General features: G+C 36.4%; 1 protein-coding gene across 7 annotated transcripts in view; it reads right to left on the minus strand.

Annotated features, from left to right (window-relative positions):
* Nucleotides 1-12,942, minus strand: part of VPS13B (vacuolar protein sorting 13 homolog B) — a 792,142-nt gene that overhangs the window by 187,055 nt on the left and 592,145 nt on the right. The window lies entirely within an intron of this gene.

Below are 12,942 nucleotides of genomic sequence, written 5' to 3' on the forward strand. Positions count from 1 at the left end.
GACTTATCCTTCCTGGGGGGGGGGGTCATGTCAAAACTGATGTATACATCAAAACTTCATTTTTTGGGTAATCTTCAACCTAGGAGTACAATCTCACAGTCACTGAACAGCAGCTGGTAAAAGTTTTCATAAAGTTCAAAACTCTAATAGAACTATATATACATAGCACAAGACCACTATTGTTAACTTTTTATAAGAAACAAATAGAAATCTAGAACATTTAAGTAATTCACCTTAAAAAAAATTTTTTTTGTATGTTTGTTTGCATATGGTGCAACATCTCAGCAGGGTGCCCCCCAAGCAGCACATGCAGTCCCTCATCCCTGCCCCTCTAGAGCTGTGTCCAGGTGTAAACAGAGAGACTGGGCAGTCCCATTTGGACAAACTGGAGAGTGCTATAAAGCCAAGAGCCCTAAAGCAGAGCAAAAATGAGGTTACTCTGTAATACCAGGTATTCCTTTCAAAAGTACTAGCTGCACCAAGAGACAGGAAGCATGTACCAGAATGAAAAGCACCACAAATGAAATCGTGCCTGTTAAGGTTTGGGTAAAGTCCATCAACATGTATGAATCCTTCAACTAAAATCATGAAGTTACTGTCATATCTGAAAGTGTTACAAATTTGTACTGTTACATTTATTACCCACCCAGTGCCTTTAAAACTTTCACATCCTTGAACTAGCAATCACTTTTTTGGGTAGAAAAATTAGTGCCTTTATTATAAATATTTTCAGTTTCATCATGACAGGAAGATGATTTTTACAAATGGGAAAAATTATGCAACAAAAGAGTCTGGCATTTTTAAACAAAAAAATGAGCAATGTAGTTTGTATTTTCTAGTATTTATACTTGAAAAGTGATGAAAAACATTAACTTCATTATTAAGATGAAAACAGTAATAAAAATGGACTAGAAAAGTTTTCTTCAACAGAGACACAGTGGGAGCTATATAATGTTTTACAGGAACTGGAATTATACCTGGATAAAGAACCAGCCATTAAGTTGTCAATGTGGATTTTATTCCAGTTATTATCAGATTGTTTTAAAAGGTTTAGATTTTTTTCATAATCCTCATCAAATTTTAATAAATGGATTACTTTCAAAGTTCAGGTTTTAAGAATATGCAGTAATAGACAATCTGCCAGCTGAGTCATCTGTGCCTTTGCCAGATATAATTTCTCATCATCCCCAGAACACAGTCTATATCTCTAAGTTACCAAGCAAATGCATGCCTGTCAATTATCAGATTCTAATCACCCCTCAAAACTTTCTGAACAGCTACCAGGAAACGGAATGATGAGATGACTATTGAGTTAAAAGGAGATTAGACAAATACAAATAAATTACACTTATTTTACGCTCCCATCACCCTAGGAGATGACTTAATAGTGAAAGGAAAAGAATCATATTGTAGTAATGAAATCAGAGAGCGAATTCAAGCCCCAGAGGTGATTCCCCTAAGTTTATGTTAATACACACCTTGTGGGGGACCAAACATCAACTGGAAAAGTTTCCTGAAAACTGTTCCAGCTATTTTCTTATTTAAAATGTTCCAACTTTACTTGACCCATTAGTCATCATATTACTTACATTTATGATGTATTTTGAAATCTATTACCAAAAACCCAATGGATTCAATATGGCTTGTTATACCCAAATCATAACATTTATGAAAGAAAACTTCTTTGTTAAGTGTTTCTTCCTTTGGAATTTTATTTGTAAGAGACACTTTTTTTTAAGACCAGTAAGGCTTGCTCAGTAAACAGTACATATGTGGTGGTGGCTATGTACAGGCATAGGAATGATGGTGCTTCCTACACCTTACCCCCATTTTAGAGAGGTAAATGCAAAACAGAACAAATCTGTATGACTTTATGAATTATAGTATCTCTAATAAAAAATATTTTTTGTTATTAGGTCATAGAACATTTTTTTCTTATTTAGTAATTCAAATTCAGATTTTTACAACAGTGTCCAAGTAAACATACTCCTGATGATAATGGACAGTGGAGACTGAGTATTCACAGGTGTGAGAACTAGAAAACCTGGAAAGTTGCCAATGACAATGAGATCAATGTATTTTTATTGAAGGTGTGAAGTGTAAAGACCTCAGTAGTGGCACATGTGAGTAGTCCAGTTAACAATGGGAGACCAGAGCAACTGGGAATAAACTGTCCCATGTGCTGTTGAGGAAGCTCAGAGACATGGCCTGACACATGTTCTTGCCCAGGTCAGCTGGGGCAGTTCACAGTGTTGACACGAGGGATGTGGGCATCATCACCACCAGCATTACTCTTGTACACATATTCTTATAATCCGGCATTGACTTTTTTGACTACATTTTATCCCCCCTCTCCAATCACAACATAAATGCTCTGATTCTAGGGTAAATGTACTGGTTTTCTAAAATGAGTATGTTAAATTTAACTTCTCTAAATGAACTTTTCTCTTTAAACAGTCATCAAAAAGGGCTTGCCTTTTTGGGATGGGTCGCCTGAGTGGCTCAGTTGGTTAAGCCGCTGCCTTCAGCTCAAGTCATGATTCCAGGGTCCTGGGATCGAGTCCCTCATTGGGCTCTTTGCTCGGCAGGGAGCCTGCTTCTCTCTCTGCCTCTGCCTGCTACTCTGCCTGCTTGTGCGCTTGCATGCGCACACACCCTCTCTCTCTCTCTGACAAATAAATAAATAAATAAATAGAATCTTTTTTTAAAAAAAAGGGCTAAGCATATTCTATTGCTCTAATAATTTTGGCTGCTCCTTTGATGTCTATGTCCTTTCTTTTTCTCTTTTGCTTTTCTCAGTGATGGCTTATACTCATTCTGGGTTGGACACAGCAGAGCTACTTTTTGGGAACAGCCAAATTCTGTTTCACGATAAGGGAACAAAGATCCCACAGTGAAGGAAGATTAAAAACATGAAGAATCTAATTTCTAGAGATTCACACTTCCAATGATGAGATAATTGGAGTAGCATTAAAAATAATGACTTAAGAATAATACCAAGCAACAACTAATTGGCTACTAATGGAATACACCAGAAAAATAATTCATTTTCCCCAGCTTTATTAAGATTCAAATGAAAAATGACATTTTAAGTTATTTAAAGTATACATTATGATGATCTGATAAATGCATACATTGTAAAAAAGTTCTCTTCTGAAAATCAACTCATTCTAAAAAAAACTCATTTTAAATAAAGGAACAGAACTCAGTATTTATCCTACCTTCCTTAGATGAGCAATGGTATTGAGTAAACAAGTAGTAGATGAAGGAATGTTTCTTTTAAGTATCTTAGTTAGTTAATACATGGACAAGGAGTATTAGTATGAAAATATTACTATTTGTAATCTCCAATGAAATCAGGCATTTAGCATCAATGGCCTTTAACAATACAAAAAGAGACCTTCAGATATTATGTGCTTTCTGATGCAACAATCCAAACCCTTTTATAGAATAGTCTTACTAAAAAAAATAACAATAATAAGCAAACTTGAATAGGTTAAACCAACTACCAATTTTTATGTAGCAAATACAGAAGCCAGGGGAATAGACAAAATCCAAACTGTGATGGGGTGCCTGGGTGGGTCAGTCAGTTTAAGGGTCTGATTCTTGATTTCGTCTCAGGTCATGATCTCAGGACTGTGAGGTAGAGCCCTGTGTGGGGCTCTGCACTCATTGGGGAGTCTACTTGGGATTCTCTCTCCCTCTCCCCCTCTCTCAGCTCGCTCTCTCCCTCTCTCAACTAAATAGCTAAATACAATCTGTGGTAAGCTCTATAAGATAAATGATCTTCTTCAATATATAAATTACAAGAGATGAAAAATGATAGAGGAGAAAACCTAACAATTAAAAGAAAATAGAAAGACATATCAACCAATAGTCATGCGCAGAACATATGTGGCTTCTGCTTTAAAAAAAATCCCAAGAAATACACATGCACACAAACACCCACACATCCACATACATTTTTCCCTTTCCCCTCTCTGCACACATATGTATTAGATAACTGGAAATTTGAACAGTGACTATATATTTGATAACACTGAAGAATGATTATCTTCATGTTTGATAATAGTATTGTGGTCACGTTTTTAAAAGTTCTTATCACAGAGATACATAATACTGAAATATTATAAGTGATATGATGCATGGGATTCGCTTCAAAATAATACAGAAGGTGAGGAAGTGGTGTACTAAGAAACAATACTGCCCACAGCTGACAATTACTTACGTAGTATACTTTTGTATATATTTGAAAATTTCCATGATGTAAAAGTTAAAAAAAAAGACACAGAGATGAGAATGCACATGGCATATGAAAAAGTCACATTGGAACATGATGTCAAGCTGTTCTGCCTCCAAACCATCACACCCTTGTCCCTCTTCAACTTCAATAGGTGATCTTGCTTCTAACTTCAGGGAGAAAGTTAAAGCCATTAGATTTCAATCAATTTCTTGCTATCAAACTAAAAATCTACCTGCATATGCCCCTTTCCAATTCCCTTCCTTAACCTGTTATGAAAATTAGAGAATCTGTTGCTTCTCTAATTTAAAACTGGGTCTTTCAAATATGTATTGGATACTTCTCCTTCCCTCTTTCTTGGGCACCTCATTGATCTTTTCTCTTTTTCAGTTTACCTAATTCTTCTCTCAACTAGATTCCTCTTGTGAACATTTAAATACGAGAAAACCCAAGTTCCTTTCATCATAAAAACAAAATCCCCAGACCATGACCCCAGGAGTTCCTTCATATACTATCCTTTATTACTACTCTTCACAAACTTCTTGAAGGAGTTATTTATACTCTTGGCTTCTACTATTTTTTTTTTCCCCTTCCCATTTACCTCAATGCATTCTAGACTATTTTCTATCCAGGTTAACCTGATGGGGGAAAACACTAGTAGTCACAACGACTGTGAATCTACAAGATATTTTCAATTCCTCATCTTTCTATGTCTCAAAGCGCTAATGATTTGGCTTCTTGGACATTATGCTTTTCAAATTCTCCTCTTGGCCCAAGTTCCCTTCTGGCCAGTAAAAATCCTGATTGGACTTCCTCAACATGCAGTCTTAGGTTCTTTTCTCTACTTCCCCTCTACTCTTCTCTTGAGTAATCTCTCATCCAGGCCATGGCTTGACTTAGAATCTATATTCCAAAGACTCTAAAACATTCAATCTTTTATCACTGGTCTTCGTCTCGTGAGCCCCAGATCTGTATGAATAACTGCCACAAACTCAACATATCCAGGACAAAACTCATGATCTCTCGATATTCTCACAAATGAAAACCAAACCAAACTAAAAACAATGTGGTTCTCTTCAAGTATTCTCATCTTAGTAATCACAATTACCACCTGTCTTAGCTTGGGCTGCTGTAACAGAATACCAGAGCCTGGTGGCTTAAACAACAGAAATTTATTTTCCCACATTTCTAGAGGCTGGAATGCTAGGATCAGGGTGCCAGCACTATTGGTTTCTGGGGAAGGCTCTCTTTTTGCATATAGCCACCTTCTCAATGTGTCCTCACATGGCAGAGGGAGAGAGACAGCAAGCTCTCTGGCATCTCTTCTTATAAGTGTATTATCCCAACACGAGGGAGCCACCATCCTCATGACTTCATCTAAACCTAATTAACTCCCAAAGGCCCCCATCTCCAAATACTATCATAGTGGATATTAGAATTTCAACACATGAACTTTGTGGGGACAAACCACCATTCATCCAGTTAGACCAGTCAGAGACCCAGAAGCCATGTTTTTCTCCCTTACCCATTCTCTCCCCACTCCATTACCATGGTCTGTAGATTTTGCCTTCCCAATATCTACCAATTCTTTCACTTTTCTCTATTTCTTATCACCATTCCCTGATCCGACCTGTAGTTACCTCTCACCAGTACTACTACAATATTCTCCTAACTGCTCCCTTGCATCTACTTCAGCCCTTATTAGTGTTCTCCACCCTGCAAATAGTTATTTTTTCAAAATGCAGATATAACCATATCAACACACACACCTCCTCCCTCCCCCACCACATACATGTCCTGCTGACAGCTCTTTGATGATTCCTCACCACTCTTAAGATAAAAACCCCCAAATCCTTGATTATGGTCAGTAAGGCCTGGTCTCTGCCTCTCTTTATAGTCTTACCTCATAGCACTGGTTCCCTCACTCCTCCCTGTTTTCATTTCCTGTAATCTGACATGATGCCTCTCTCCATCCTGTCTTTTGCACATATCTGCCAAGAAATCCACTCGCCCCTCTGAGGTCCTTGGTCAACTCCCTTGTGTCCCATGCAGGGTCAGTTACTCCGGGAAGCCTCCCTGAACCTCTAATGAATCCACGGAACTTCATGAAACATATATTGATTTATCATTATATGTTACTTTGCATGATGTCTTTTCTATCTGATTATGTGCATTTCTTGAGAGAAGGCACTGCTTAGAACAACACCGAGCATACTGCCATTGCTCACAATATCTGGTGTGAAAATAAATGAAGAGTTCCAGTAGGGATTACAGCCATCATTTTAGAACCTGAAGGAATCTTAAAATAGCTCTCCTATAGAAGAAAATACTGAGGCTCAAAGAAGTAAAATAATCTTACCTAGGATCACCTGCTTAGTGACAGCTAAACCAGATGATACCAGATTAGAGAGAGCCTTTAGGGCTGAGGAGAGCTTTGACCAGATGAACTGAGGGAGCTGGATGGTCAACATCATAGGAGCTTGGCAGGGGAGCCTCATTTAGCAAGGGCACAGGGGATGACAGGATTCGTGAGTAAAAGGAGAATCTGGAGGAAGGCTGCCAGTAAACAGACTGAGGAAGTCAATAGGGCATAAACCTAAACTAGGGATGTAGTAAACATAATGGAGGACCATTTCAAGGGAAAAATGAAGAGGACCTAAAATTAAAAAGAAAACAGGATGAACCAAAAGTGATAGTAAAATTGTGAGAAAACATGACTGGAATAGTGTTGCTATCACTAGCACATGTGAAGAAATTTGAAGACTATACCTAAGGGCAGGGATGAATAAGGAGAGGAGAGAAAAATGGTTTAATTTAATGCAAACATATTGAATTTTAAATAACTAAACACATCTAATGGGCATATGGGGAAACAGTTCTGGAGTTGAATAAGCCAAAACTAGAGCTAGGCATTTGGGAGTTCTTAGCATAAAAGAGACAGCTGAGCTTACTGTCTATAGAGAGATGGACAGAAGGCCCCGTACTGTGTCCCCGGGAAAGGCACAGGTTGGAGAGGAAGAAGTCCTGCATACAAGCACAAAGTTGCAAGGCTACAGTCAGTAGAAGCCAAATAATGTTCTCTTTTTCTTCCACCTTCGCCTGCTGCATGATCCTAGAAAGATATCCCCTCAATTACCCTCATTCTCTTTAGTAGAAGAAATAATCCTGACAGAATTGGACCACATGAAGAAATAAGGAATCTAAGTAATTGACATACCACTGAGTTCCCTGCAGGAGACCTTGTACTGCTTCTTACCATCTGGCCACACTCACAACCAGCTTTCGTGACTCTTCCAGTACCATTACTTAGCCATGTATAGTCCCCTGGAGGTACCATGGTCACCCAGCTTTCAAAGAAGACTTCAAGTCCCCTCACTGTACAGTGTTTGTACGAAAATTAATATGGCTTTCTGGTTGTACAGTGAAAAATCTGTTATTAAAATCATGTTGTTATAGGAGTAAGAGAAAAACATTTAAAAATTAGAAGTCATCCACTTTTCTCATTTTTTCCAAAGGTACAAGTTAGAGTTGAAAAAGTAAGGTTGAAATAATGAAAGGCTATCTTGGGTCTCAAAATTCTTGGTCCATTCCCTATTTGACACCCTGACATCAAGTTTACCATTTCGGTAAGTCAGGGGGAAAATGAACTATGATAATGTAATGCTGATGCTGCAAATTGGAACCCATAAAACTGGGGAAATGTAGAAGTCAAGGTGGTTATTGTTTTATTAACTCATTTACATTTCTTAAATGTAGAAGATAGCTTGCAAGTATGGTTGTAAAAGTGAATTATTAAGATAGAACTTGAGGGCCTGGGCCTTGGCTCCATTTCTGGAAAGAGAAAAGAGGCAAAGGGTTAACTATCAGGGATGCATGAAGAGAAATTAATTAAAATGAGCTCCTTAAGATGCTTTCTTTCACGCTGAAATTTTCTTGTGTTTAAATATTCTCTTACTTCGTCTTTATTTTACTCCAGAAAATGTCAACAGGTTATTTGGGTCATCCTTTTTAGGTGCCTTAAGTCCTCTGAACAAGTACTTTCAAGGCATATCTGAATTAATCCCCACTGAGTAATTAATTCAGTAGTAAAAGAATATAAAAGCAGAATTCACCAAGAAAAATAAAAACATTTCAAAAATTCACATCTGGAGGTAAATAGCTTAAAATCTCTATTTACATAAACCTATTTGAATGGTGTGATACTGTATCTGAGTTTTTTAAAGTAATATTTTACATTATGTAATAGTATACATTAAAATATACGTATTTTTTCATTCAAATCAAGGAAGTTTATGCAAATAAGATTATACTAAGATGTTCAGAAATTCTGTAAAAATAAAAATTAGAATCACAACCTATAAAACAGTATGTTAATCCATAAAACATGAGAAAAGTGTTTAAAATAGGATCACAACCCATTAAAAGTGAAATTTAAAAAAAAAAAAAAGTGAAATTTTTAAAACAAAAATCAAATAAAACCAGAGCTGAAACCAATCCAAAGCCAGAATGAAATTAAAATGACATGAAAACTATACAGGCAAATTAATGAGCAGGGTAAACAGGGAGAGGCTAAAGAAATGATTTTATTAAAAGAAAAAGATTTTAGCAGTTATGTATTTCATCTACAAACACCAGTATACCGTATATTAAAATAAATGTGAAATTGCAGTCATAACCGTGTTTGATACAACCCTATTACTTAAATTATATGAAGACTGCAGTATGCTAATTAATTTATAAGAAAACATAAATGATGTGCTAATGTTCTCCCAGTTTGGCACAAATTTTTCTTTGTTGTCATTTAAATGTCATTTCATTAAATGTCATAACAGTGACAGTGTTCAAAAATATGTCTGCAAAGGAACAATGAAAAAAATACCAGGGAGCTCAAATGTTTTTACAAATGACCCTGAGTTAATTAGAAAAATATGCACCCTTCTCAGTTCTTCTTCTCACGTGTCAGCTCTCATTAAATTAAAAAAAATTTTTTTCTCATTTCAAAGTTAAGGAATCCTATGGTTAACAAAACTTTTAAACTGGGATCAAGTGGGCACATTCCTACGTTTTTGTATGATGTCATACCAAGCAGTTCACAGCTGAATTTGAATTTGCAAGAACTATGAATGATTTTTCAATATAAGAAGTATCTGATCTAATGCTAATTTTTTCTCTATAGGCTAACTGTGCTGGGAACAGGTGGCCCTGCTTTCAATTACAGGGGGCTAGCATGCCAGTGTGAGGCCTGGATTAGTTCACCTTCTCACGGGGAATTCTCCTCGGTTGGGAATGGATTTATTATGGCTTCACACATGGAATAGAGCTCATGTCAGCTGAGGGCAGTGACACATCATATGATTCAAATTAACCTGCTGTGGACTGTTCTGCAGGGCTTAGATTGTGTATTAAAATGACGACATTTTAAAAACAGCTTGAAAGAAACCAGGATTGCTGAACTGCAATGGTTCCAATTTGTTCCAACTAATCTATCACCTGCTGGAGATATTATTCTAGCGGGTTTCTGGTAGCTGCTGCTTTCCAGGTTTCTCCAAGCCACTGACCTTGCTAATGGGTACAACTGTTGCCTCTGAAGGAAGGAGATGGGGGTGAGAGAGCTTTGAAGGGCTTTTTGATGTAGAAGTTGGGACCTACTATTTGCTCTAATGTACTATTAAGTGAACAGAGGAAATAAGGGAATACTCAAGAACTCTGAATTATTTTTCCAAAAACAAGTGCTGAAGAGCAGCATTTGTATCACATTGTTTAGACAAATAATCCCTGCAAAATAAATCTGTATGGCTGAATTCAAAAGCTGTTAAGTTTGCGCCTTAAGAAGAAAACCCATATAATATAATCTGAATTTCCTGTATTCTTCAGGGTCATAACTTTTATTGCTCCTGAAATGTTAATTCAGGAGCAAGGAAAGAATAAGTGTAAAAATACCATTTTAGATCTGTAGTATAAAACTCTGGGAGTGTTACTTAAATAGGATATGCATCTAGATTAAAAAACTAATGGTAGAAAAAGATTCTTAATGATAACACCACATACAAATCAAAATACTTTATTTTTTTTAAAGGAAGTGAATGACATTATGGAATATTATAAAGCTGAAGCTTGTTCCCATAGTCTTAGCATAAATGATATTCCTCTTAGTATACTATTTTCTAAAATCTGGAAAAAAGAGAATTTTCTTGAGTTGCCAAAAATCTATAAAATAATATAAAAATTACTTTATGTGTCCTGTATTTCTATTGATCTCTAAATTAATACAGAATGGCAATTTGGCTGTGTAATAAGAGAATATGATTAGTCTATGGACTAACATCTACTTATAGACTTTACATGAGAAATTATTTGCATTTCGGACATTTTTGTCTACGATAGTAAATTCTGGAGCAGTTCAAAGATGTTAGGTTAGTAGGTAGTGGAATTCCACACCACTAATCTTTCCTCAAAGCAAACTACTCTTGGTTAAAATGTTTTAGAGTTTGAAAAACCTAAACCATTAATTAGACACTGTATTTGATTTTTCATAATAAAGGTACCATTTAAAAAAAAATACTCATCATTCTTTAGAAAGAATTCCTCTCTCCTATGCCCCAAAATATCTGCAGTTTGGTCCTCAACAGCTCTGTGTGTGTGTGTGTGTGTCTATGTGTCTGTTTGTTTGTGTATCCATTCATTCATTCATTCACTCATGAATCATAAAAGCTCGTTACAAAAGTGTAGTCCCCAGCACTAATCCCACTTTACCTGGGAGCTTGTTAGAAATGTAGAATTTCATTCCCGCCTTCTAGAACTATTAAACCATTTTCATTTTTAATAAAGATTTTATGTGCTTATTAGAGAGAGCGCACAAGCAGGGGGAACAGCAGACAGAGGGAGAAGCAGGCTCCCTCGTGAGCATGAAGCCCAACATGGGACTTGATCCCAGGACTTTGGGATTGTGACCTAAGCTTAGAAGGCAGATGCATAACCAACTGAGCCACCCAGGCATCCCAAACCGTTTGCATTTGAACATGTTCACCAGAGATGCTTCAGATGCACACTTGAGTCTGAGAAGCTCTACTATAAAATAATGATTTCAACCCATTTGTTTAAAAGTTTGAATCTCCAGAAAGATTATCACTCTTATTGAATAAACATAAAATTAAGAATGGCATATATGTAATGTTTAACTTGAAGCACAAGAAACACAAAGACTGTGCCTGAAAGCAAAAAAATCTGAAACTAAAAAAGAAAAGAGGGAAACCCAAGTTTCTTTCTCACTTCTCCATGAACTAACCATATGTTCTCACCCAAGTTCACCCATTCTAACACGTTCAGTCTTTTACATGTGAACAACTTTGAAGTCAGGAAGTGCCATGAAATGTATACAATAAGAAAGCACTGTATCATAGTTTAAATAGCAGATTTTTTTTCTTTGTACATAAAATGTTTTTCCTACAATTGATGATGGCTTGGACTCAATGAAATATGGTATTTCACACTCACTAGCCAAGTACTAGGACTCACATTATTCTCAATCTATCCATTACCTCACCCCAAAGCCTTCTTCCAACTTTAATGACTCTCTTAGCCTTCATAATCAGTTTCTTGCTTTCCTTTGAGTCCCTAAAACCATGTCTAGATACCTATAATGATCAGAAATAGTTCTTCATACTTCTGCACCTTTTAAATCCCAGCACTGGAAAGAACAGGACCCCAGTGAAAGGGGCAGTGTAGATGGCTTTAGGCTCTCTTTACTCCATACATACTGACAAGTGGCCTTCTTCAATCTGTCGCTACGGCTCATGAGTGCATTGGTTGGCCGTGACACACACTAAACCAGGTCTATGCAGGGATATTTTCACCCCTCAAAATTCATGCCTTGCATAATATTGCTAGAGATCTCAAGACAGTTTAACACCATTGTTTTAAATTTTAAATTAAAATGAAGAAACCAATATTCCTTTGATGACTAATATGTTTTGAAGCAATGTAGGTATAAAATAAAACAAATCAAAATGTAGTAATTTTTATTAAATAATTCGTTAAGATCTCACAGAAGTGAGGGAGGGATAATAATAAAAAGAAGAGGAAGAGGAGCATGACATGAAGGACAGAGCAGGAAAAAGAAAGAAGAGGAAAAAGAGAAGAGAGGAAAAATCTAAGGTTATGCTAAAATCAATGTAATACAGAAGTGATCTAGGTCTTGGAATCATAAAGACCTAGGTTTGAATGGCTCCACTGCCATTCCTTCACATTGTTAAGTCTTAACTTCCTAATTCATAAAACAGGGATAATTACAGTGCCTCCTCCTTGGGTCTAGATGAGTATGTAAAGTACTTAGTACCTGGGACTGATAAACACTCAGTACATTTTGATAACCATATCTATCTACCTAAAACTGAGCGTTAATCTCTCAAGTGCATTGCTAAGTATTTGAAATAAGTATACTTAACTAATCGAATATATCTATGTATACTATTTTATGTATATATATCATGTATCTCATCCATCCATCCAACCACCCATCTATTTTATTCTTTTTGTTTACAGTAAGGAAACTGAGGCATAGGAGATTAGATCAACTGCCTAAGGTCACACAATTAGCAGAAAAGGTAGAAATAAAGTCTTTGGTCTTTGGCTTACAGTCCATTATTCTTTGGTAACTACTTTTTGTCAGAACCAAGGAAATTTTTTTCTAAAGATTTTATTTA

Source organism: Mustela lutreola, chromosome 3 (genome assembly GCF_030435805.1).
Source record: "Mustela lutreola isolate mMusLut2 chromosome 3, mMusLut2.pri, whole genome shotgun sequence".
In the NCBI taxonomy this organism is placed as follows: domain Eukaryota; kingdom Metazoa; phylum Chordata; class Mammalia; order Carnivora; family Mustelidae; genus Mustela; species Mustela lutreola.